Source organism: Bos mutus, unplaced genomic scaffold (assembly GCF_027580195.1).
Source record: "Bos mutus isolate GX-2022 unplaced genomic scaffold, NWIPB_WYAK_1.1 CTG202, whole genome shotgun sequence".
Taxonomy (NCBI): domain Eukaryota; kingdom Metazoa; phylum Chordata; class Mammalia; order Artiodactyla; family Bovidae; genus Bos; species Bos mutus.
Window position 1 is genome coordinate 293,852 of NW_027219475.1, and position 27,792 is coordinate 321,643.

The window sequence follows — 27,792 nt, forward strand, 5'->3', positions numbered from 1 at the left end:
TCTATTTGGAACCAGTCTGTTGTTCCATGTCTAGTTCTCACTGTTGCTTCCTGACCTGCATACAGATTTCTCAAGAGGCAAATTAGGTGGTCTGGTATTCCCATCTTTTTCAGAATTTTCCACAGTTTATTGTGATCCACACAGTCAAAGGCTTTGGTATAGTCAATAAAGCAGAAATAGATGTTTTTCTGGAACTCTCTTGCTTTTTCCATGATCCAGCGGATGTCGGCAATTTGATCTCTGGTTCCTCTGTCTTTTCTAAAACCAACTTGAACATCAGGAAGTTCACGGTACACATATTGCTGATGCCCAGTTTCTATCTTCTTCACTTTCTTTCAAATAAACCGATCAACCCTAAATCAGGTGCCTAGAGGAAGGAAAATAAGATTCTTTCTCAGGGATTTCTGCAAATTTTCACCTATAATGTCTATCAATCAAAAATACCCAGTCAGAAAAGAGAAAAAAATTGACAAAAGTTTATAAAGAAAAAATGCTTTAGAAAGAAATGTACAGGACATCCAGCTATTGAAGTTACCTAACAAGATGTTTAAATCACGGTGAATGAAATGTTCAAAGAATGAAATGTGTAGATAATATTTTGTCAGAGAAAAGATCACAAAGAATCTAATAAAAATTCTAGAATTGAAAAAGTCCATATGTGAAATAACTCAGAGGATGTGTGTAACACCCATCAGACCAGCACAAGATAGCAATAGTAAAAGTAGACAGAATGAAGCACAGAAAGACAAAATTGGAAAATATAAAAATGTACTTAGATGCTAAAAAGTTCTAACATTCATATATACTAGATACCTAATGTCCTAGATACATAAAGCCACAGTAGACAGAACTAAAGGAAGAAGTTTAGAATCCACAATTTTCCATTTTATACACCTTGATGGTATTTAAACATCCAGAAATCTTAACATGCACTGAGAAGTAAGGTCTATGCCTCCTTCCCTTGAAGCTCTGCTGACCTTTGTGAATTCCTGGCAAGCAATAAAAGAAAGTGAAGGTAGCACTGCTCACCCTTCAGCCTCCTCTGAAGTCACTCAGGACTTTTGCTTTAGGGCTAGTCTGCCCTGTTAAGACTTGTCCTGTAGAAACTGTCAGGTACAGGTCTCTGATCACAACCCAGCTGCAGTTCCAGTTGCCAGGCTTGTTCATGAACCATCCTGGATCCTCAGCCCAGTGGGTCCTCAGATGATTTTAGCCCCAGCTAACATCTAACTGCAACCTCATAAGAGAACTGAAGACAGAACTGCCAAGCTAAGCACTTTTCATTTTCATGGAAAATTGATGGGGAACAAGTAGAAACAGTGACAGACCTCATTTTGGGGGGCTCCAAGATCCCTACAGATGGTGACTGCAGCCATGAAGTTAAAAGATGCTTATTCCTTGGAAGAACAGTTATCACCAACCTAGACAGCATATTTAAAAGCAGAGACATCACTTTGCCAACAAACGTCCATCTAGTCAAAGCTATGGTTTTTCCAGTAGTCATGTATAGATGTGAGAGTTGGACTATAAAGAAAGCTGAGAGCCAAAGAATTGATGCTTTAGAATTGTAGTGCTGGAGAAGACTCTTGAGAGTCCCTTGGACTAGAAGGAGATCCAACTATTCCATCCTAAAGGAAATCAGTCCTGAATATTCATTGGAAGGACTGATGCTGAAGCTGAAACTCCAATACTTTGGCCACCTGATGCAAATAACTGACTCATTGAAAACGACTCTGGTGTTGGGAAGGATTGAAGACAGGAGGAGGAGGGGATGGCAGAGGATGAGATGGTTGCATGGCATCACCAACTCAATGGACATGAGTTTGAGTAAACTCTGGGAGTTGGTGATGGACAGGGAGGTCTGGCATGCTGCAGTCCATGGGGTCTCAAAGAGAAGGACACAACTGAGTGATTGAACTGAACTGATCTCAGTAGTAAGGAACCTGCCTGCAATGCAAGAGACTTAAGTGATGCGGGTTTAATCCTTGAGTCAGGAAGTCCTCCTGGAGAAGGAAATGACAACCCACTCCAGTATTCTTGTCTGGAAAGTCCCATGGACAGGGGAGCCTTGTGGATACAGTCCAGGGGTCACAAAGAGTCAGACATGACTGAGCAACTAAACAACAACAGCAACATACAATATTTCGGGCTTCCCAGAAGGCACTAGTGACAAAGGTTCTGCCTGCCAATGCCGGAGATGCCAGAGACACAGGTCAATCCCTGGAGTAGGAAATGGAAACCACCTTCAGTATTCTTGCCTGGAAAATTCCATGGACAGAGGACCCTGGCGGGCTACAGCCCACAGGGTTGCAAAGAGTCAGACATGACTGAGAAACTGAGCATGCAGCCATGCAAATTGTTAGATCCTTTGTTCTGAAATATGGTGAAAGCCTCATGATTTTGTGCTGATTTTCTGTCTGGATTATTTGCTGAAGGTGGAGTAAGGGCATTCCCCACTATTATCATAGTGTGGTCTATTTCTCCCTTTAGATCTGTTAGTGTTTACTTAATATATTTAGGTGCTTCAAGGGGAAGTATACATTTATGATTATTCTTCTTCTTGATGAATTGACCCCTTTATCATCATATAATTGCCTTCTTGTTTTCTTGTTACTATTTTTGGCTTAAAGACTGTTTTGTCTGATGTACTGTAGCTACCCCTGCTCTCCTTAAGTTTTAACTTCCCATGGAATATCTTTTTCAGTCCCTTTGCTTTTAGCCTCTGTGTTAGTCATTCAATCATGTCTGACTCTTTGTAACCCCATGGACTATAGCCCCTACAGTCTCCTCTATCCATGGAATTCTCCAGGCAAGAATACAGGAGTGGATAGCCATTCCCTTCTCCACAGAATCTTCCAGACTCAGAGAGAGAACTCATGTTTCCTGCATTGCAGACAGACTTTTTACTGTCTGAGCCATCAGAGAAGTCACTTTCAGTCTCTATGTGTCCTTAAATCAGAAGAGAATCTTGCTTAGGCAGCATATAGTTTAGTCTTGTGTTTTTATACATCTAGTAACTCTTTCTGAGTAATGAATTTAATACACTTACATTTTGACTAATTATTGATATATAAGAAATTCCTCATTTTAGTCTCTCAGTCGACTGTGTCCAGCTCTTTGCAACCCCATGGACTACAGCACTCCAGGCTTCCCTGTCTATCACCAACTCCCGGTGTTTACTCAAACTCATGTCCATTGAGTGAGTGAGGCCATCAAGCCATCTCATCCTCTATCATCCCCTTCTCCTGCTTTCAGTCTTTCCCAGAATCAGGGTCTTTTCCATGAGTTAGGTCTTCACATCAGGTGGCCAAAGTATTGCAGCTTCAGCTTCAGTATCAGTCCTTCCAATGAATATTCAGTGCTGATTTCCTTTAGGATGGACTACTTGGATTTCCTTGCAGTCCAAGGGTCTCTCAAGAGTCTTCTCCAACACCACAGTTCAAAAGCATCAATTCTTCGGAGCTCAGCCTTCTTCACAGTCCAACTCTCACATCCATACATGACTACTGGAAAACCAGAGCTTTGACTAGATGGACCTTTGTTGGCAAAATGATGTTTCTACTTTTTAATCTGCTGTCTAGGTTGGTCATAGCTTTTCTTCGAAGGAGAAAACAGCTCTTAATTTCATGGCTGCAGTCACCATCTGCAGTGATTTTGGAGCCCTCAAAAATAAAGTCTGTCACTGTTTCCATTGTATCCCCATCTATTTGCTATGAAGTGATGGGACCAGATGCCATGATCTTAGTTTTCTGAATTTTCAGCTTTAAGCCAACTTTTTCACTCTCCTCTTTCACTTTCATCAAAAGGCTCTTTAGTTCTTCTTCACTTTCTGCCATAAAGGTGGTGTCATCTGCATATCTGAGGTGATTGATATTTCTCCCAGCAATCTTGATTCCAGCTTGTGCTTTATCCAGCCCAATATTTCGCATGATGTACTCTGCATAGAAGTTAAATAAGCAGGGTGACAATATCCAGCCTTGACATAAGGCTTTCCTGATTTGGAACCAGTCTGTTGTTCCATGTCCAGTCCTAACTGTTGCTTCTTGACCTGCATACAGATTTCTCAGGAGGCAGGTCAGGTGGTCTGGTGTTCCCATTTCTTTAAGAATTTTCCACAGTTTGTTGTGATTCACACAGTCAAAGGCTTTGGAGTAGTTGATAAACCAGAAATAGATTTTTTCTGGAACTCTCTTTCTTATTCAACGTTCCAACAGATGTTGTCAATTTGATCTCTGGTTCCTCTCTCTTTTCCAAATCCAGCTTGAACATCTGGAAGTTCACAGTTCATGTACTGTTGAAGCCTGGCTTGGAGAATTTTGAGTATTACTTTGCTAGTGTGTGAGATGAGTGCAAGTGTGCAGTAGTTTCAACATTCTTTGGCAATGATTTTCTTTGGGATTGGAATGGAAACTGACCTTTTCCAGTGTTGTAGCCACTGCTGAGTTTTCCCAGTTTGCTGACGTATTGAGTGCAGCCTTTCACAGCATCATCTTTCAGGATCTGAAATAGCTCAACTGGAATTCCATCACCTAGTGGAGGTGTTCATAGTGATGCTTCCCAAGGCCCACTTGACTTTGCATTCCAGGATATCTGGGTCTAGGTTGGTGATCACACCATCGTGGTTTCTGGGTCATGAAGATCTTTTTTGTATAGTTCTCTGTGTATTCTTACCACCTCTTCTTAATAACTTCTCCTTCTGTTAGGTCATACAATTTCTGTCCTTTATTGCATCCCTCTTTGCATGAAATGTTCCCTTGGTTTCTCTAGATACCAAGAAATTCCTAATGCCATCTTATTGCTTTCTGACTGTTTTGTAGTCCCAGTGCATTGTTTTGTTCTGCTGCATTGTTTTGTTAGGCAGTTACCATGAGTCTTACATAAACATATTATATATATGTAACAGTTCATTTTATGCTGATAGCAACTTAGGACACCTACAATTGTTCCAGTTTTTAATCCTTCCTTTCATAGTCTGATGTCACATTTTATCTTTTATGTTGTGTGTTTGTTAACAAATTGTAACATCTACCTGTTTTTCAGGCCTCACAGTGGTAAAGACCCTGCCTGCCAATGCAAGTTCAATCCCTGGGTTGGAAAAATCCCCTGGAGAAGGAAATGGCAACCCACTCCAATTTTCTTGCCTGGAAAATCCTACTGACAGAGGAGCCTGGTAGGCTACAGTCCATGGTGTTATAAAGAGTCAGACATGATTGAGCTGCACGCACGTGCGCACACACACACACACCTTGTTTTTACTATTTTTTTCCTTTAACCTTTATACTATAGTGAGGTGGTTAATACACCATTCTGGTACAGAATTAGAGGTTTGTAAATCTCACTTTATATTCACCTTTATTAGTCTATTGTATACATTCATTTATTTTCATGTCACAAATTAGCAGTATTTCATTTTGGCTTGAAAAAGCCCTTTCAACATTTCTTATAAGTCAGGTCTAGCAGTGATGAACTAAATCCCTCAGCTTTTATTTCTCTGTGAAAATCTTTACTTCTCTTTCCTATGTGAAGGATAACATCACTGATAGAGTGTTCATGACTGGTAATTCTTTTTCTTTCAACACGTTGAATAAGTCATTCCACTCTCTCCAGGCCTATAGATATTTTTCTGAGAAATCCACTGATAATCTAATGAGCGTTCCAATGTAGATGACAATATTCTTTCCTGCTACATTAATGATTATCTGTTAAAATGTTGACAATTTCATTATACAGTATCCAGGAGAAGGTATTTTTGCATTCAGGTAATAGGGTGATCCTTTGTGAACTTGGGTGTCCAAGTCTCTTCCTTATGTTTGGAAAGTTCTTGGCTATTATTTATGTAAATAAACTTTCTCATATCACCTCCTTCTTGACTCTAATTATTCTAATATTAGGGATCCTTCCTGAATCTTAATTTTTCTAATATATGTATGTTGGGTGGAGATTCAGAGATCACATAGGATTTTTTTACTCTTTTATATTCATTTTTCTTTATTCTCTACCAATTGAGTTGTTTCAAATTTCCTATCCTGGAGTCACAGATTCTCTCTTGAATGTTGTCTACTCTATTTTAGATACTCTCTGTTAGATTTATCTCATTTCACTTATTTAATTTTTCATGACCAATATTTCTGTTGGTTCTTTGTTATAATTTCTGTCTCTTTGTTAAATTTCTTATTGTTTTATTCTTCTGATTTCATTGAATTGCCATTTTTGTAGCTCATTGAAGTTCTTCAAAACAACAGTGTTGGATTCTTTCTGCTGCTGTTAAGTCGCTTCAGTCGTGTCTGACTCTGTGCAACTCCATAGACAGCAGCCCACCAGGCTCCACCATCCCTGGGATTCTCCAGGCAAGAACACTGGAGTGGGTTGCCATTTCCTTCTCCAGTGCATGAAAGTGAGAAGTGAAAGTGAAGTTGCTTAGTCATGTCCAACTCTTAGCGACCCCATGGACTGCAGTCCACCAGGCTTCTTAAGCTAGATCAAAATTCTGTCATCAACATGTGACTGTCAGTTTCGAGGATATTTGTCACCATTTGTGGTGATGACATCTTTCCATCTTGATGGTCCTTTGCACTGCTGTTTTTTTGCATTTGAAGTAGTAGACAACCCTTGCCCCTCAAATCTTTAGTAATTACCTTTAAATGATATATACTCTTCTCTGACCTTGTATGGATATACACACTTGGTGTTCCTTGCTCCTTCTGTTGCAGAAGTTTTAACTTTTTTGTCTTCTCTGGTTCTTACCACTCACCAGGCTGGCTTCTGGAAACATCTCTTTTGTTTGTAGAAGATTCTACTTCAGCTCAAGTGTGTGGTTACCCTCTTACCCACAGGTCTGCTCTGTTTTCCCGAAAACATTCCATTTACTAGAGTTTACTCTCACCCTCCACACTTGGGAATACACACAGGGAGCTGTCAACAGAGTAGAGGTAGGTGTGGGTTGAGTACTGAGGGCACTGGGGATGCCCACAGGCCCAGAGACAGCAATCCTTCTGTGAGGTTTCCCCAGAGGCTTGTGCAGAAGTTTCTTGTTGAAATCTTGAGTACAGTCAGCAAAAAGTGCATCCATCTTATACCCTTTGACATTCTCAATAACCTTTCACATCCTTTCTCTGCCCCCAGTCATGAGGTCTGGCCCCAGAACTCTTGGTGCTATTAGAAAGAAAAGGGTTTCTCCAGGTGCCTCCCACTGAGCTGGGGAGCTGGACACTGACAGATTTTTTCTCTTTTTCCCCAAGGAAAAGTTCCCAAAGCCTAGGTCTCCTCCATGCTGTGTTGCCTTGGAAGGAGGGACAGCACTGAAAAAGAACTCTTAGCACCTGCTCTCTTTCTTGTTTTTTTTTTTCCCACTCCAGTGTTCTTGCCTGGAGAATCCCAGGGACAGGGGAGCCTGGTGGGCTGCCATCTATGGGGTCACACAGAGTCGGACACGACTGAAGTGACTTAGCAGCAGCAGCATAGATTGTTGAAATCTACCCTCAGGAATCATGGACTTCTCTTTGAGAAGTTTTCTCTTAGCTGTAGGTGTCTGACCAACTCAGCATTCTCCAGGTTTCTCCAGGTTTTCCCTGACCATTGCCTAGAGGGGTTGGAGTAGGTTCACTGGCTCCTGCTGACTGCACAGACCTTACAAAGGACTCACTTCCTATCACTGGGTGCACAAGTGAATGAACATCCTCCTGGTCCCTTGGCATCTAGCACCAGATTCCACAGCTTTCAAGGAGGCTCCTTTGATCATGGATATACAGCTAATTCATTGTTTAAAACAGAAACAAATGGACAGACATCTTACAGCACTATGATGCTTTTGACAAGACTTTTGAATATTTAGTTCACATGAAGAAATGTTTTGAAATAGACCACTTGAAAAATTGACACAAAAAGGAATGTGTGTATATTAGTTACTCATTCATGTCCAACTCTTTGTGATCCTATGGATTATAGCCCACCAGGCTCCTCTGTCCATGGGATTCTCCCGGCAAGAATACTGGAGTGGGTTGCCACTGTCCTTCTCCAGGGCATCTTCCCAACCCAGAGATGGAACCTGGGTCTCCTGTATTGCAAGCAGATTCTTTACTGTCTAAGCCACAAGGGAAAAATGAAAAGGAAATCTGAATAATCCTGATTTCATTAAAAATACTGAACATGTAATTAAAGCTTTTCTAAAATAACAACATAAACCAAACAAAAAGCTAACAACTACAGGCTTATATATATTTCAAAATAAATTAATAATATTGTATGGTCCTCTCTGGTAGTTAAGACTCTGCCTGCCAATGCAAGAGACATGGGTTCCATCCCCACTCCAGGAAAATCCCACATGCTGTGGAACTACTATGCCCATGAGCCACAACTACTGAAACCTGCTTGCCTTAGAGAGTATGCTTTGCTTCAAGAGAAGCCACCACGATGAGAAGCCTGAGCACCACAACTAGAGGGAAGCCCCCACTCACTGTAAACAGAGGAAGCCCGTGTGCAGCAACAAAGACCAAGTGTAGCCAAAAATAAATAAATAAATCTCTAACAATAATAATCTTGTGTGAGATTAAAATGTCCTGAATTTCAATGGATGTCTTTGTAGTTAAAAAGTGCATGCTGAGTAAAGGAACCAGATATGTATAAGTAGTTTTATGAAAGTTCAGAAAGAAAAAAAATGCTGAGTGAGATATAAGCTCATTACTTATACATTGCTCACTAAGATTACATGTAGGTAAATAATAATGTTTATTTTTAAATGTATTATTCCTCTTAATATTTCTTGTCATGACTTGAAAATGGATTAACAATTAGAAGAACCGTTTCATAAAAAATAAAGATATTTTGTGAAATATCTATCTTTTGAAGCCAGTTTTCCCTCACTCTCTGCTCTTGGGGACATTTCACTCCAGGAGCATCCTGAGTAACAGTAGCCCTTCCCCCTCTCTTACCTGAGCAGATCACAGAGGCTGTGTCGCCATGGGAACAGTCAGGACCACCCAGGACAGTCACAGGTCAACTCCACAGAAAGGACTCTGCCCCCAAGCAGTGAAATTGGACTGTTGAGATCTGATCACCTCCTTCCATAAAGTGTGATCCTCTGTGGGTAGAGATGGCGACTCCACAGCTGAGCTGACGACAGACAACATTGGCATTGGCCAGAGTCCAGTGGGAGGCACAGAGCGCCCTCCATTGTCCAGAAATGTTCATCTCCACCTGCCCCTCACACTGAGAGGAGCCGTTTGTCATGAGCTGGACTTCTGAGTATGCTGGTAGGAGAAGATAGGACTTCAGCAAAATCTCACAATTTCTCACCTGAACAGAGTGTGCAGGGAGGTTAAGTCCTGATATATATCTCACCTGAACAGATGACCTGAACAGCTCCACTGTGGTGACAAATGCCCCCTGGACAGGGTACTCTGGGGCAGAAGTGGAGCTTACGTTCCTCCCCTTTACATCTGAACTCTTCAGCCCAGACCCGGCCATCTGACTCTCTGAAGGGCACGTGTCCCAGCACAGACACAGCCTTGCTGCATCCCAGCTCCACACAGATGACCTGGGCAATGGGGAGTGCAAAGTTCCCATCAGACACTTGGGTCCAGTGTTCTCCAGAATGTACTTCTACTCAGCCTAAGCAGGGTCCATCCCCTTCAACCAGACGAACAAATCCTAAGAGGGAATAACAACAAAACCAGTGAGTCTTCATGATCCTGGCTTTACAAATGGAAACAACACATCACAGGCAGTGATGTGAAAGCTTTTCTTTTCCATATTAGGGCATGGAGAGAGAATTTGACAATTAGTGTCACACTTGCATTTTCATGAGCAAGTTTCTGAAGAGAAATTCAGAAAAACCTGCAGGATCAATGCGGGAGGGCTGAATCCCAAGAACTTATGCTCTGAGATTGTTTAGAAATGTGAATTCCTTGGTCTAGAAACCTGAAAATTACTGGGCCCAAGACAGATCACTGGAATAGCTAAATATATATTTTAGCATTGGGTGCAGAAGTAAATTTTCCATTTAGAATCTGGGACCTACAGACCCAAGGAAACTATGTAATATGCAGGCACTTAAATTTGAACACAGAGATATGCAGAACAGAACCCACCCTGAAGGACATGGGCTATGATCCAGACAAGTTTAGAAAGCTTTCCTGGGACTTGTGGGGCTAATATTCTGATCAGTTTTGTCTCACAGGACCTAGTCCCCAAGTGACTTAGGTTAGGAAAAATCCTAAGGCTGGATCCATGAGTGCATGCCAACTTGTAGACAGGTGACAGCTCAAGAGTAGAAATACAGACACTATCACTAAATCATTCTTATGGCATCACATTTTGTTTTTCCCATATGTTTATGGTAAAAATTCCAAGAATTCATTAGGTGATCTCAGTGGGAAAGATGATGAGTTAAGAAAGTTCAGAGAGTCATAGAGAGGGGATTGGTCCTGATCATCTCTCTTGAAATCCCAGGATTTATCAATAACCTGGGAGACAGGGAGTTTTCAGTGGGAGTTTTCCAGACAGCTGTGTTTATAAATCACTTCCTATTAGAGGCTTTTCTTCTGAGTCAGGAGTCACAGAAAATCCTAAGGGATGTTAGTAATTGATTTTAATACTGTCACTGTGAATGGGCTTCCTAGGTGGCTCTAGTGGTAAAGAACTCACCTGCCAAAGCAGGAAACATAAGAGATGTGGGTTTGATCCCTGGGCTGCGAAGTTTCCCTAGAGGAGTGCTTGGCAACCCACTCCAATATTCTTGCCTGGAGAATACCATGGGCAGAGTAGCCTGGCAGTCTACAGTCCATAGCGTTGCAAAGAGTTGGACATGACTGAAGCAACGTAGCATGCACTATCATTATATTAATTCTGTATTCCTATCCAGAGAAAACTATGCATTCTTCTCAGGCACACATGGGGTATTCTCCAGAATAGAGGATTTGTGAGGTTACAAACAAGTCTAAACAAATTCAAGAAGATTAAATCATTTGAAGAGTCTTTTATCACCACAGTGGAGTGAAACTAAAAATCAAAGATGATAAGAAAACAGGAAACTAAATAAATGTATAAAAATTGAATAACACACTCTTATTTGGGGATTGCTTTTTCTATTTCCATAAACAATGCCACTGGACTTTTGATAGGGATTGCATCAAATCTGTACATCACTTTGAATAATACAGACATTTAACAATATTAATTCTTCCAGTCTGTGAACATATGATAACTTTCCATTTACTTGTATCTCATTTAATTTCATTCATGCATGTTTTATAATTTTAAAAGAATCTGACACACTGCCAAAAATAAAGGAATAGAAAAGAGGAAGAAGCCAGCAAGCAAACAAGCTATAACTTGGAGAGTCCCAAGTCAAAGAAGTGTCAATATGAATAAAATATAAACATTTAGGGAAATACTAGTGGAATAAGTTTCTAGATATTACATCACCCTCTGCTCCTCCTATCTGCCAACTAACTCTGCCATCCTTTTTCATTTCTTCCACTTCAGATAAGCAAGCACCATCTTAAGAAATACAGATGGATGGAAAAAAAAAGAAGAAGAAGAAGAAGCAACTGCTGTAGAAGTTAAGTGTAAATGAGGCATGTGGCAGGTAAGATGGGATCACAGGAAGTTTTGAAACTAAAGAAGGGAAACCAAATAAAAATCCATCACTTGGCCAACAGAGGAACACATTTTGAAAAGAATGATGGTAACTCACTGGAAAAAAAAAATTAATTCTTCAAATACAACTCCCTGGTTTCTGAGTGTGTTCTGATTATTTTTTGCTAGAGTTTTTACTGGTAAATGATTGCCTAGCAATTTCCAGCATCCAACCAAAAAATTACTAGAATTCCCCAAAAAGGAAAAAGTAACTCATTACAAGTTTTTTAAAAGAATAGTTAAAAATGGATTCTGAAATTTAAGAGATGATTGAATTGGCTGATAAAATCTTTAAACCACTAATGAAGCTTAATGAAGCATAAAAATAAACATAGAGAGAAAACTAAAAAGAAAAACAAATGAGACTTCTAAAACTAAAAATACAAAATCTGGAATGAACAATTATTTGGATTAATTTAACAAGAGGTTAGACATTGCAGAATAAAAGAATTGGGACTATCTAAGCACAAGCTGAAACAGAAAAAAAGAAAAATATGAATGGAAGCTCAATGGCCTGTGGAAAAATATCAAATTATATGTGTTTTTAAAGATTCAGAATAAGAAATGAGTAAGAGAAAACGTTAAATGACAGATGGAATTCCTCCAAATTTAATGAAAGTTGTAAACCCACTGATCTAGGAGGTTAAACAAATCCCAATTGAGATAAAGAAAACATTCTTAGAAAACCCTATAGTACAATTGCTGAAATTCAGTGATAAATATACAAACAAAAAGACAGTCTTAAAAGCAGTCAAAAAATTTGTCACATTATATAGAGGTAAAAATGATAAGTTGTCCTTACTTTTTGTCTGAGGCAATTTAAGTCCCATAACAAAGTCAAAACATATTTAAAGCATTGGACCTGGGAGTGAGGGAGGTGTTAACCTAGAATTCAGTCACATATGAAAATACTTTTCAAAATTGAATGAAAATTTAAATGATTTCAGATAAATGATGATAGACTTTGATGTCATCAGACATAACACTGCACAAAATAGTTACAGAAAGCTCTTTAGGCTAAAGGCAAATGATAACAGATGACAATGTGGATCCACCCAAAGCTATGGCTGCTGCTGCTGCTGCTAAGTCGCTTCAGTCGTGTCCGACTCTGTGCGACCCCATAGACGGCAGCCCACCAGGCTCCCCCATCCCTAGGATTCTCCAGGCAAAAACACTGGAGTGGGTTGCCATTTCCTTCTCCAATGCATGAAAGTGAAAAGTGAAAGTGAAGTCGCTCAGTCATGTCTGACTCTTCTCTACCCCATGGACTGCAGCCTACCAGGCTCCTCCGTCCATGGAATTTTCTAGGCAAGAGTACTGGAGTGGGGTGCCATTGCCTTCTCCAAGCTATGGAGACTGCACTAAATAGTACCTCTTTGGGTAAACATAAAAAAGCTTATCTCATTTTTAAAATAATAGAATATATAAGGCAAAAATAGTAGCGGCACATTATAAGATTTGTAATGTAATTATAAGCAGAACATATGACAAGAACAGGCGAGTGGAAGTTTACTATAGTACGTGTGACATTGTGTGTTGTGACAAAATGTCATCTCAAAGTAAACTGTGATTAAAAAGTAAAAATTCAACACTATTAAAACTCCTTAAAAGGTGATATGGCTAATGAAACAAAAGAGTAAATAAAATAGAATACTAAAAAACACTCAAAGATTAAAATAGGAACCAAAAAAATATAGAACAAATAGCAGGCCAGCATACTTAAACCAATAATTACATTAAATTTAAATAATTTAAAGACTCCAAATAAAAACAAGACATTCAGACTAGATAAAAATATATGAATAAATCCATACGCTGTCTACAAATATCAGTTCAGTTCAGTTCAGTTGCTCAGTTGTGTCAGACTCTTTGCAACCCTAGGGACTACAACCTACTCTTTGTAGGGACTACAACCCACCTACTCTTTGCAACCCTAGGGACTACAACCTACCCCTTTGTAGGGACTACAACCTACCTACTCTCTGTAGGGACTACAACCTACTCTTTGCAACCCTAGGGACTACAGCACGCCAGGCTTCCCTGTCCATCACCAATTCCCAGAGCTTGCTCAAACTCATGTTCATTGAATCACTGATGCCAACCAACCATTGCATCCTCTGTCATCCCCTTCTCCTCCTGCCTCCAGTCTTTCCCAGTATCAGGGTCTTTTCCAATGACTCAGTTCTTTGCATCAAATGGCCAAAGTATTGGAGTTTCAGCTTTAGCATCAGTCCTTCCAATGAATATTCAGGACTGATTTTCTTTAAGATTGGTTTGATTTCCCCATAGTCCAAGGGACACTCAAGAGTGTTCTCCAACACCACAGTTTAAAAGCATCAGTTCTTCAGTGCTTGCTTTCTTTTTAGTCCATCTCTCACATCCATACATGACACTGGTGCCAATTTCCACCTTGGCTCAGGCCAAATACACTTAGACAAGATTGAGCCCTTATCATGTATCATTTCATACTCTATTAACCTCAATGCCCTTAGTTTTGCTCCAGCTTCTGTGTTGTAATTGCCAAACTTCAGGTTTCCTGCAGCCTCAGGATCCCCACAAACAGGATGTGAGCTCCCCACCCAGGTGAGCCAGTGTGATGAGATTAGCACCTGACACAAATCCCACTTCTTGTCCTCTCCTGTGACCTAGTGACCTTCAAACACACCAATGATATCCCCTCAGGCCTTTTCATAGTGTAATTATACACATATCATGATTATTGTTTCTTGTTCATGGGTTTTCACACCCCATTTTGGGTCATCTTTTCTATTGGCACCTCTCCCTTGTACCCACTGCTGGCACTCTGTCTCTCTAGGACCTGTGAGTATAATACACTTAATTTGCCTGCACCTTTCCTATATCCCCTTGTGTACCTGCACTTGTCTGACCATCCCATGAAAGAATACAACAAGCTCCCATGATGAACCTAATTCCTAGAAGTCCAGCTGGGCAGTTGTACATGTATGAAGTATTTGACCTATATCCCCACTTCCCATGATTTATAACAGAGACCTGAAGGGTTCAGTGACCAGTGGGTATGGAGACTTACATCTAGTAATAAGCAAGACCTTTGGCTTCTGTGAGCATCTAACATTCAATGCATCACTGACTCACTAGAATGTTCACCGAAGAATGTTCTAAAGGCTGTGATCCATATTTTCATAGTTTTATTCTGGGAGTGAGACTGAGGCTTCTCCTACTGGGGATTCCATTCTGGATCAGACAGCCAGACAGCCCTTACCTGAGCAGGATGCTCCAGCATCTTTGTCATGGGAATGACCCTTGGGATGATGGTCTTCAACAGTAGAATAACTACACTCTGTGATAGCTGACTCTGGCCCTTTGCAGTGAATATAATGAAACCAAATGGGTCCATTTCCTGGTCCAAATTTAGCCCGTTTGGGAGCATCAACAGCAGACCCACACCCCAGGTGTCTGCACACCACAGCTGCCTCCTCCAAGTTCCAATTCAGATCATTCACTGTTCTCCATTCTCCTTGGTGCTTCACTTCCACTCTCCCCTCACAGCTGTGGGATCCATCCTTCAGCCTCAACTCCAGAGCTGCAAGAGAGACACAGACATAGGACAGAGCAGAGATTTTAGGAGATCATGAACAAGTATACTGGTAAGTATTTAAAAAATGAATATTCTGATCTCTGAAAAAAAATTTTTTTTCCAGTGAATAGCATTTGTTGACTTCTGTGGTATAAATATTCCCACCATGGCCAACTCTAAGCTCCCAATGTGCCATCACTGAACCTGGAGCAGGAAGGGAGGCACTAGGTATTTCTCCTGGGCCTATAGAACCAGCTCCAGGGACACCATTGAGGACAGGCCTTCAGACACTCTGGATGCTGCCCTCCCTGTAGATGTGCCCAAAGCTACTAGGGCCCAGCTCTCAAGTTCAGCTGTAATTTTTTGCACAGCAACACATAACTAATGCAGGGCTTCCCTCCAGAATCAGAAGACAGGAGTGAACATCTGGAAGTTTATACATGAGCCTTCTCTGCTTCATCCAGGTGAGACTTTTTCCTGTGTAACCAGGTCTGCTGCCTGGTCCTACCTGGAACTGGGACCAAAATCACCTCTCCCCATCACAGCAGGTCTCACCCAGTGTCCCAGGCTCCTGCCTTCCTGTTGGGAACTGAGAAGTGAATTTACTGAGACCTTGAATCAGCTCATTAGCTCTGAATACAGGTCAGAAAAGGAGAATTTTTTGAATAATCTAATGAGACGTGGTCCCTGGGACACCATTCACACCACTCAGGTCTCTGGCCTGCCCCATGTGCTCTCACTCTGGAAACAGAAGTGGTGAATGACAGAGGGAAATGCTGAACTGGAGAAGATTCTGCTGTGTAGACAGCTCAGGCCAGAGTCTACCACAAAATACCACAGTCTGGCTGGTTAAAGAACAGAAATGTATTTATCTTATCACAGTTCTGGATGTTGGTAAGTCCAAGGTTAAGGTGCTGGCAAGGCAAGGCCATGCCCATTTGAGTTCTCTGCTCTTGGTTTGCAGGTCATGTGTGCTTCCCTCACTGTGTGCTCACCAGGCCTTTGTTAGGATATGGGAATTCTGAGAGAAGGGGGAAGATGTGTCTCAACATCTTCTTATACTGTCATGTATTGGATTAGGGCCACATCATTTTGGTCTTATTTAATCTCATTTATCCCCTAAAGGCCCTATATTCTACCCAGTCACAATGGGAAGTAGGACTTCAATACTGAAATTTAGAGGGACACAGTTCAGTCCTTAGACCTGCAGAGGCTCATTCTCAGAAGGAAATAAAGGTACAAGGGAAGAAGGTAAAGGATACAGTAGACACAGGAGGACATCTTGTGATGCTTACTCAGATTTATTAGATCCAACACTGAGCTGAGAGAAAGGGATTGAAATAGGATAGTAAAAGGACACAAGAATGTACTTTTATTAGTATCAAAATTATCTGTTGGAAGGCATGTCCTGTGCTGTAAATGCTGAAAACAGTAAGACCATATTCCTGCCTTCATGTACTTTTTATCTAGTTGATGGCACAAACAAGTAGATGATTTCATTACTGTGATAATTTCCTAGAGATTATCTCATTAATGGTGGGTTTGGGCATTGAATTTATTTTGTCTGCTGAAAAGAAAGTGGAATAAATTCACTAAAAATTATCTTCAAAGGAACAAAACTGACAAGGTAGGATCAAAATGTCAGGTCAAACCTACAGGTAAAATGGAAATCCTCTGAGATAAGAGGCATGGGTTGAATCTGGTACCAAAATTAAAAAAAAAAAAAAAAAAGTATTGGAGTATTCATGTATTTGCTAAAGAAATGGATTTCATACTATAAAAATTTCTCACAAAGAAAATCACCACCTTCAAAGGCCAGCATGCACACGGAGTTCAGAAATGACTCCCACATCAAGATGAAGGAAGAGAGGGAAGTAAGGAATGAGAGCAGAAAGGAAATGTAACAGAGGCTATGGTGAATGTATGAGTTGACCTGGATGATGATCCCATTCTCCCCTGCTGCAGTCTTTGCATCTTCACCCCCTAACCATTCTGCACCCCAGTGCCTCAGTCTTTTTCAGCTGAGGTGAAATGCCTTCCAAATCTTTCTCCTGAACCCCCTGAAAGTTATACCTTTTTTTGATACAAGCTCCTCTACATTCTTCTCTGCTCATTGTTTCTACAACCAGATTTCTTCTAACCACTGTTAATCACTTCCAACAATCCAGTACAGAGGCTGAAATTTCTCTTCCATATCCAACACCTAAGATTGAGAGGAAGAAACTCCAAGAGTTCAATTTCAATTAAAATAATGGAAAGACTTGCTATTCTAATCTTATTTCTGCTACATCAACACCACTTTGACTTACTATCACATCACTAACACAAGTTCCAGAAAAGACAAACCGGTAGGAGGAAACTGGTGACAAAGATTAACAGACAGAGGAGGGTGGTCCTAAGACGGCAGAGGAATAGGACAGGGAGACCACTTTATCCCCCACAAATTCATCAAAGGATAATTTAAATGCTGAGCAACTTCCACAAAACAACTTCTGAATGCTGGCAGAGGACACCAGGCACCCAGAAAGGCAGCCCATTCTCTTCGAAAAGAGGTAAGACAAAATATAAAGGACAAAAACAGAGGCAAAAGAGTTAGGGACAGAGACCCATCCCAGGGAGGGAGTTGTGAAGGAGGAGAAGTTTCCAAACACCAGGAAACCCTCTCACTGGTGGGTCTGTGGGGAGATTTGGAATCTCAGAGGGCAACATAACCGGGAGGGAAAAAAAAAAAAAAAAACCCCCACAGAATATGCGCTTAACTGCAACTCCCAGCAGGGAAGTAGCCCAGATGCTCCTGTTTGCCACCAGCAAGTGGGGGCTGGACAAGGAGACTCAGGTTGCATGCTTAGGGTAAGGACCAGGCCTGAATGCCCTGAGGACAATCTGAGGGAGCTAACCTGAGATAGCAACCCAAACTGTAGGATAGCCAGAGAAAAAAAAAAAAAAAGGAGAGAGAGAGAGAACTTTCCCATTAAAAGCTCTAACCTAACTCATAGCCTGGCCTGCTCACAGAACAAAGGATTGAGCGAATACCAGAGGAGAGCTAGCCAGCTGCGGACCGGCCCATCCCCTCTCCGGAGGCAGAGGCAGGCTGGCAACAGCCAGAGCCAGAAGGCAAGGGGCAATGACAATCTCGGCCCTAGAGATGGCATCCTCCACCAAACTATGAGCAGGCTCCCAGTTGCTAACCAAGTCTTCCTGGGATCCTGGACGGTTAACATCTGCCAGGAGGATCACAGCCAGAAATCAGCTCCCCAGAGGAGACACATGGCACACCTGAGATGGTGCTCTTGCAGCGCACCCAGGAAACCAAGAGGCTGGGACCAGGGAGATGATTAAGATACACAGACCACCTGGAACAGTGCGTTCACCAAGCACCTGGTCACCTGAGCTGCTCGGACCTGGGAAGGGCACAAAACGCATGCCCAACCAAGTCTTTGCCTTGTGGAGTACCTGAGAACTTTAACCTGAGCAGCTTAGACCTGGGAAGTGCACAAAACCCAGGGCCCGCTTTGAAAAGTTCCCCTGCAGAGCTACATGGAACCTGAGCAGTGTAGACTGGGAAAGCACAAGTGCTGTGAGCTGCAGCAAATGCAGTGTGGTCCATACACTGCAAGCACTCCCCACACATGCCAGTGATATTTATGTGCAGTTTTCCTCCCTCCCCACAGCACAACTGAACAAGTTAGCCTAAATAAGTGACCACCATTGTCCCCTTATGTCAGGGCAGAAATTAGACACTGAACAGACTTGCAAACAGAGGAAGCCAAAATAAACAAAGAAGAGGAAACCGCTTTGGAAGTGATAGGTGCAACAGATTAAAACCCTGTAGTTAGTATTGAATAAGCACTGGAAGGGGCCTATAGACCTTGAAAAGAAGTGTAAGCTGGAACAAGGAGCTATCTGAAAATGAATTGACACCACACTGCCCTCAACAGCTCCAGAGAAATTCCTAGATATATTTTACTATTATCATTTTTAATTTTTAAAATTTGTTTGATTTTTAAGTTCTTTATTACTCCTATAATTTTCATTTTTATAACCTGATATTACCTTTCAAAAAAAGACCCTATTTTTAAAGCAAATTTTATATATATATTATAATTTTTGTGATTTTGTATTGTATTTTTGAGAGTCTAACCTCTACTCTAGATTTTTAATCTTTGCTTTTTGGTATTTGTTCTCAATTTTGTACCTTTAAGAATCTAATCTTCAGTAACCGTTTTTACTTAAGGGTGTGATTACTGGTTTGATTGCTCTATCCCCTTTGACTCTCCTTTTTCTCCCTCAGATCACCTTTATCTCCTCTCTCCCCCTTCTCTTCTCTACTTAACTCTGTGAATCTCTTTGGGTGTTCTGGGCTTTGGAGAACACTTAGGGAGCTGATTACTGGCTAGATTTGTCTCTCTCCTTTTGACTCCCCCTCTTCTCCTCCTGGTCACCTCTATCTCCCTCCTCCCTCTTCTCTTCTGCATGTAACTCTGTGAACCTCTCTGGGTGTCCTCATTGTGGAGAATCTTTTCATCATTAACCTAGATGTTTTATCATCAGTGCTATATAGATGGAGAAATCTTTAGGCTACTGTAAGAACAAGACTGAAAGCCAGAGGCAAGAGACTTAAATCCAAAACTTGAGAATACCAGAGAACTCCTGACTACAGGGAACATTAATTGACAAGAGCTCATCCAAAAGCCCCCATACCTACACTGAAACCAAGCTTAACCCAAGGGACAACAAGTTTCAGAGCAAGACATACCACACTAATTCTTCAGCAATGCAGGAACATAACCCTGAGCATTAAAATACAGGTGGCCAAAAGTCACACCAAACCCTTAGACACCTCAAAACTCACTACTGGACACTTCATTGCACTCCAGAGAGAAGAGATCCAGCTCCACTCACCAGAACACTGATGCAAGCTTCCCCAATCAGAAAACCTTGACAAGCCACTCATCCAACCCCACCCACAGAGAGGAACCTCCACAATAAAGAGGAACCACAAACTTCCAGCATACAGAAAGGCCACCCCAAACACAGCAATCAAAACAAAATGAAAAGGCAAAGAAATATTCAGCAGGTAAGAAACATGATAAATGCCCACCAAACCAAACAAAAGAGGAAGAGATAGGGAGCCTACCTGAAAAAGAATTCAGAATAATGATAGTAAAGATGATCCAAAATCTTGAAAACAAAATGGAGTTACAGATAAATGGACTGTCGACAAGGATTGAGAAAATGCAAGAAATGTTTAACAAGGACCTAGAAGAAATAAAAAAGAGTCAATCAATAATGAATAAAATGCAATAAGTGAGGTCAAAAGCACTCTGGAGGGAACCAACAGTAGAATAACTGAAGCAGAAGATAGGATAAGTGAGGTGGAAGATAGAATGGTGGAAATAAATGAAACAGAGAGGAAAAAAGAAAAAAGAATTAAAAGAAATGAGGACAACCTCAGAAGCCTCTGGGACAATGTTAATGTTCCAACATTCGAATCATAGGAATCCCAGAAGAAGAAGACAAAAAGAAAGGCCATGAGAAAATACTTGAGGAGATAATAGTTGAAAACTTCCCTAAAATGGGGAAGGAAATAGTCACCCAAGTCCAAGAAACCCACAGGGTCCCAAACAGGATAAACCCAAGGCAAAACACCCCAAGTCATGTATTAATCAAATTAACAAAGTCAAACACAAAGAGCAAATATTAAAAGCAACAAGGGAAAAGCAACAAATAACACACAAGGGGATTCCCATAAGCATAACAGCTGATCTTTCAATAGAAACTCTTCAGGCCAGAAAGGAATGGCAGGACATACTTTAAGTGATGAGAGAGAAAAATCTACAACCCAGATTACTATACCCAGCAAAGATCTCATTCAAATATTCAGGAGAAATCAAAAGCTTTACAGACAAGCAAAAGCTCAGAGAATTCAGCACCACCAAACCAGGTCTTCAACAAATGCCAAAGGATCGTCTCTAGACAGGAAACAAAGAAAAGGTTTATAAACTCTAACCTAAAACAGCAAAATAAATGGCAATGAGATCATACTTATCAATAATTACCTTGAATGTAAATGGGTTGAATGCCCAAACCAAAAGACAAAGCCTGGCTGAATGGATACAAAATAATATCCCTATACATGCTGTCTAAAAGAGACCCACCTCAAAACAAGGGACACATACAGACTGAAAGTAAAGGGCTGGAAAAAGATATTTCACACTAATGGAGACCAAAAGAAAGCAAGAGTAGCAATACTCATATCAGATAAAATAGACTTTGAAATAAAGGCTGTGAAAAGAGACAAATAAGGACACTGTATAATGAGCAAAGGATCAATCCAAGAAGATATAACCATTATAAATATATATGCACCCAACATAGGAATACCACAATATGTAAGGCAAATGCTAACGAGTTTGAAAGGGGAAACTAACAGTAACACAATAGTAGTGGGAGATTTTAATACTCCACTCACACCTATGGATATATTAGACAGAAAATTAGCAAGGAAATACAGACTTTAAATGACGCAGTTGACCATTTAGACCTAACTGATATCTATAGGATATTTCACCACAAAACAATGAATTTCACCTTTTTCTCAAGTGTACACGGAACCTTCTCCAGGATAGATCACATCCTGTGCCATAAATCTGCTGCTGCTGCCATGTAGCCTTGGTAAATACAAAAAAATTGAAATCATTCCTATGATCTTTTCTGATCACAATGCGGTAAGATTAGATGTCAACTACAGGGGGAAAAAAAAACTATTAAAAATACAAACATATGGAGGCTAAACAACATGCTTCTGAATAACCAAGAAATCACAGAAGAAATAAAAAAAGATATCAAAATATGCACAGAAAATGAAAACACAACAACCCAAAACCTATGAGATTCAGTAAAAGCAGTGCTAAGTGGAAGGTTCATAGCAATACAAGCTTACCTCAAGAAACAATAGAAAAATCAAATAAAAAAACTAACTTTATACCTAAAGCAACTAGAAAAAGAAGAAATGAAAAACCCCAGAGTTAGTAGAAGGAAAAAAATCATAAAAATTAGGGAAGAAATAAATGAAACAGAAGCAAAGGAGACTGTAGCAAAAATCAACAAAACTAAGAGCTAGTTCTTTGAGAAGATAAATAAAATAGACAAACCATTAGCCAGACTCATCAAGGAAAAAAGGGAGAAGAATCAAATCGACAAAATTAGAAATGAAAATAGAGAAATTACAACAGACAAAATAGAAATACAAAGGATCATAAGAGACTACTATCAGCAACCAAATGCCAATAAAAAGACTACTATCAGCAACTATATGCCAACTTGGAAGAAATGGACAAATTCTTAGAAAAGTATAACTTTTCAAAACTGAACCAGAAACAAATAGAAAATCTTAACAGACCCGTCACAAGCATGGAAATCAAAACTGTGATAAAAAAAAAAAATCTTCCAAAAATAAAAGCCCAGGATCAGATGGCTTCACAGGTGAATTCTACCAAGAATTTAGAGAAGAGCTAACACCTATCCCACTCAAACTCTTCCAGAAAATTGCAGAGGAAGGTAGACTTCCAAACTCATTCTATGAGGCCACGATCACCCTAATACCAAAACTAGACAAAGATGCCACAAAAAAGAGAAAACTATAGGACAATATCACTGCTGAACATAGATGCCAAAAATCTTTAACAAAATTCTAGCAAACAGAATACAACAACATATTAAAAAGGTCATACATCATGACCAAGTGGGTTTTATCCCAGGGATGCAAGGATTCTTCAATAGTCACAAATCAATCAATGTGATACACCACATTAACTAATTGAAAGATAAAAATCATATGAGTATCTCAATAGATGCAGAGAGAGCCTTTGAAAAAATTCAACATCCATTTATGATTAAAAAACAAAACAAAACAAAAAACCCTCCAGAAAGCAGGCATAGAAGGAATGTACCTCAACATAATAAAAGCCACATATGATAAACCCACAGCAAACATTATTCTCAATGGTGAAAAGTTGAAAGCATTTCCCCTAAAGTTAGGAACAAGACAAGGGTGTCCACTCTCACCACTACTATTCAACATAGTTTTGGAAGTTTTAGCCACAGCAATCAGAGAAGAAAAAGAAATAAAATCAACCAAGATTGGAAAAGAAGAAGTAAAACTCTCACTGTTTGCAGATGACATGATCCTCTACATAGAAAACCCTAAAGACAACACCAGAAAATTACTAGAGCTAAACAATTAATATAGTAAAATTGCAGGATATAAAATTAACACACAGAAATCCCTTGCATTCCTACACACTAACAATGAGAAAACAGAAAGAGAAATTAAGGAAACAATTCCATTCACCATTGCAATGAAAAGGATAAAATACTTAGGAATAAATCTACCCAAAGAAACAAAAGACCTATATATAGAAAATTATAAAATACCGATGAAAGAAATCAAAGATGACACAAATAGATGGAGAAATATACCATTTCATGGATTGGAAGAATCAATATAGTGAAAATCAGTATACTACCCAAAGCAATTTATAGATTCAATGCAATCCCTATCAAGCTACCAGTGGTATTTTTCACAGAGCTAGAACAAATAATCTCACAATTTGTATAGAAATACAAAAAACTTTGAATAGACAAGACAATCTTGAGAAAGAAGAATGGAACTGGAGGAATCAACCTGCCTGACTTTAGGCTATACTACAAAGCTATAGTCATCAAGACAGTATGGTACTGGCAAAAAGACAGAAATATAGATCAATGGAACAAAATAAAAAGCCCAGAGATAAATCCACACACCTATGGACACCTTATTTTTGACAAAGGAGGTAAGAATACACAATGGAGAAAAGAAAATCTCTTTAACAAGTGGTACTGGGAAAACTGGTCAACAACTTGTAAAAGAATGAAACTAGAACAGTTTCTAACACCATACACAAAAATAAACTCAAAACAGATTAAAGATCTAAATGTAAGACCAGAAACTATAAAACTTCTAGAGGAAAACATTGGCAAAACAGTCTCCGACATAAATCACAGCAGGATCCTCTATGACCCACCTCCCAGAGTAATGGAAATAAAATCAAAAATAAACAAATGGGACCTAATTAAACTTAAAAGTTTTTTCACAACGAAGGAAACTATAAGCAAGGTGAAAATACAGCCTTCAGAATAGGAGAAAATAATAGCAAATGAAGCAACTGACAAAGAATTAATCTCAAAAATATACAAGCAGCTTCTGCAGCTCAATTCCAGAAAAATAAACGACCCAATCAAAAATTGGGCCAAAGAACTAAACAGACATTTATCCAAAAAAGACATATAGATGGCTAACAAATACATGAAAAGATGCTCAACATCACTCATTATCAGGGAAATGCAAATCAAAACTACAGTGAGGTACCATCTTACACTTGTCAGAATGGCTGCTATCAAAAAGTCTGCAAAAAAGAGATGCTGGAGAGGGTGTGGAGAAAAGGGAACCCTCCTACGTTGTTGGTGAGAATGCAAACTAGTACAGCCACTATGGAGAACAGTGTGGAGATTCCTTAAAAACTGGAAATGGAACTGCTATATGGTCATGCAATTCCACTGCTGGGAACACACACTGAGGAAACCAGAATAGAAAGAGACACATGTACCCCAATGTTCATCGCAGCACTGATTACAATAGCTAAGACATGGAAGCATCCTAGATGTCCATCGGCAGATGAATGGATAAGAAAGCTGTGGTACATATACACAATGGAATCAGTTCAGTTCAGTTTAGCTCAGTCGCTCAGTCGTGCCCAACTCTTTGCAACCCCATGAAGCGCAGCATGCCAGGCCTCCCTGTCCATCACCAACTCCCAGAGTTTACCCAAACTCATGCCCATTGAGTCGGTGATGCCATCCAACCATCTCATTCTCTGTCATCCCCTTCTTCTCCTGCCTTCAATCTCTCCCAGCATCAGGGTCTTTTCAAATGAGTCAGCTCTTCGTATCAGGTGGCCAAAGTATTGGAGTTTCAGCTTCAGCATCAGTCCTTCCAATGAACACCCAGGACTGACCTCCTTTAGGATGGACTGGTTGGATCTCCTTGCAGTCCAAGGGACTCTCAAGAGTTTTCTCCAACACCACAGTTCAAAAGCATCAGTTCTTTGGTGCTCAGCTTTCTTCACAGTCCAACTCTCACATCCATACATGACCACTGGAAAAACCATAGCCTTGACTAGATGGATATTTGTTGACAAAGTGATGTCTCTGCATTTTAATAAGCTGTCTAGGTTTGTCGTAACTTTCCTTCCAACTAGTGTCTTTTATTTATTTTTTAATTTAATTTATTTTAATTTTTTAACTTTACAATATTGTATTGGTTTTGCCATATATCAACATGAATCCACCACAGGTATACATGTGTTCCCCATCCTGAACCCTCCTCCCTCCTCCCTCCCTGTACCATCCCTCTGGGTCGGCCCAGTGCACCAGCCCCAAGCATCCAGTATCGTGCATTGAACCTGGACTGGTGACTCACTTCATATATGATATTATACATGTTCCAATGCCATTCTCCCAAATCATCCCACCCTCTCCCTCTCCCACAGAGTCCAAAAGACTGTTCTATACATCAGTGTCTCTTTTGCTGTCTCGTATACAGGGTCGCACAGAGCCAGACACGACTGAAGCGACTTAGCAGCAGCAGCAGCATACAGGGTTATTGTTACCATCTTTCTAAATTTCATATATATGCCTTAGTATACTGTATTGGTGTTTTTCTTTCTGGCTTACTTCACTCTGTATAATAGGCTCCAGTTTCATCCACCTCATTAGAACTGATTCAAATGTATTCTTTTTAATGGCTGAGTAATACTCCATTGTGTATATGTACCACAGCTTTCTTATCCATTCATCTGCTGATAGGCATCTAGGTTGCTTCCATGTCCTGGCTATTATAGACAATGCTGCAATGAACATTGGGGTACACGTGTGTCTCTTTCCCTTCTGGTTTCCTCAGTGTGTATGCCCAGCAGTGGGATTGCTGGATCATAAGGCAGTTCTATTTCCACACTGTTCTCCATAGTGGCTGTACTAATTTGAATTCCACCAACAGTGTAAGAGGGTTCCCTTTTCTCCACACCCTCTCCAGCATTTATTGCTTGTAAACTTTTGGATCACAGCCATTCTGACTGTCATGAAATGGTACCTCATAGTGGTTTTGATTTGCATTTCTCTGATAATGAGTGATGTTGAGCATCTTTTCATGTGTTTGTTAGCCATCTGTATTTCTTCTTTGGAGAAATGTAATAAGTGTCTTTTAATTTCATGGCTTCAGTTACCATCTGCAATGATTTTGGAGCCCCCCCCCCCCAAAAAAAAAAGTCAGCCACTGTTTCCCCATCTATTTCCCATGAAGTGATGGGACTGGATGCCATGATCTTAGTTTTCTGAATGTTGAGCTTTAAGCCAACTTTTTCACTCTCCTCTTTCACTTTCATCAAGAGGATCTTTAGTTCTTCTTCACTTTCTGCCATAAGGGAGGTGTCATCTGCATATCTGAGGTTATTGATATTTCTCCTGGCAATCTTGATTCCAGCTTGTGCTTCTTCCAGCCCAGTGTTTCTCATGATGTACTCTGCATATAAGTTAAATAAGCAGGGTAACAATATACAGTCTTGACGTACTCCTTTTCCTATTTGGAAACAGACTATTGTTCCATGTTCAGTTCTAACTGTTGCTTCCTGACCTGCATACAGATTTCTCAATAAAACATTACTCAGCTATTAAAAAAAAAACGCATTTGAATCAGTTCTAATGAGGTGGACGAAACTGGAGCTTCTTATACAGAGTGAAGTAAGTCAGAAAGAAAAACACCAATACAGTATATTAAGGCATATATATGGAATTTAGAAAGATGGTCATGATGATTCTATATGCAAGATAGCAAAAGAGATACAGATGTAAAGAACAGACTTTTGGACTCTGTGGGAGAAGTTGAGGGTGGGATGATTTGAGAGAATAGCATTGAAATATATATATTACCATATGTGAAATAGATCACCAGTCCAGGTTCGATGCATGAGACAGGGTGCTCAGGGCTGGTGCACTGGGATGACCCTGAGGGGTGGGATGGGGAAGGAGGTGGGAGGGGGTTCAGGATGGGGAATACATGTACACTCATGGCTGATTCATGTCAGTGTATGGCAAAAACCACTACAATATTGTAAAGTAGTTAGCCTCTAATAAAAATAAATTAATTCATTAAAAAAAGATTAATAGAAACTGAAACACTGTATAAAAATGAGAGCCTAAGTTAGAGCAATGTGCTCAGGGAGTACAATCCACAATCAGTATTTAAATGTCAGAGCACTCTCGAGTTATTATATTTTAAAGCATATCTTAACTGTAATTAATATGAAAACATAAATTTTCTTAAAATTGTAACATTATAAACTCCAATATAGTTCAAATTTTCAACAGCTCTATCCATTTTTATTCACTTGCTTATTTATCAAAATGAGGCACAGCCTCCTGTAATGCTTCCACAGTCTATCTGCAGATGGAACCATGATTATGACATTGTGACAACAAGGGCAGATATTTGAAATGCCAAAAAAATA

General features: G+C 40.1%; 1 pseudogene; it reads right to left on the bottom strand.

Annotated features, from left to right (window-relative positions):
* The window catches only part of LOC102273823 (antigen WC1.1-like), a 137,340-nt pseudogene that overhangs the window by 56,287 nt on the left and 53,261 nt on the right, over positions 1-27,792 (bottom strand).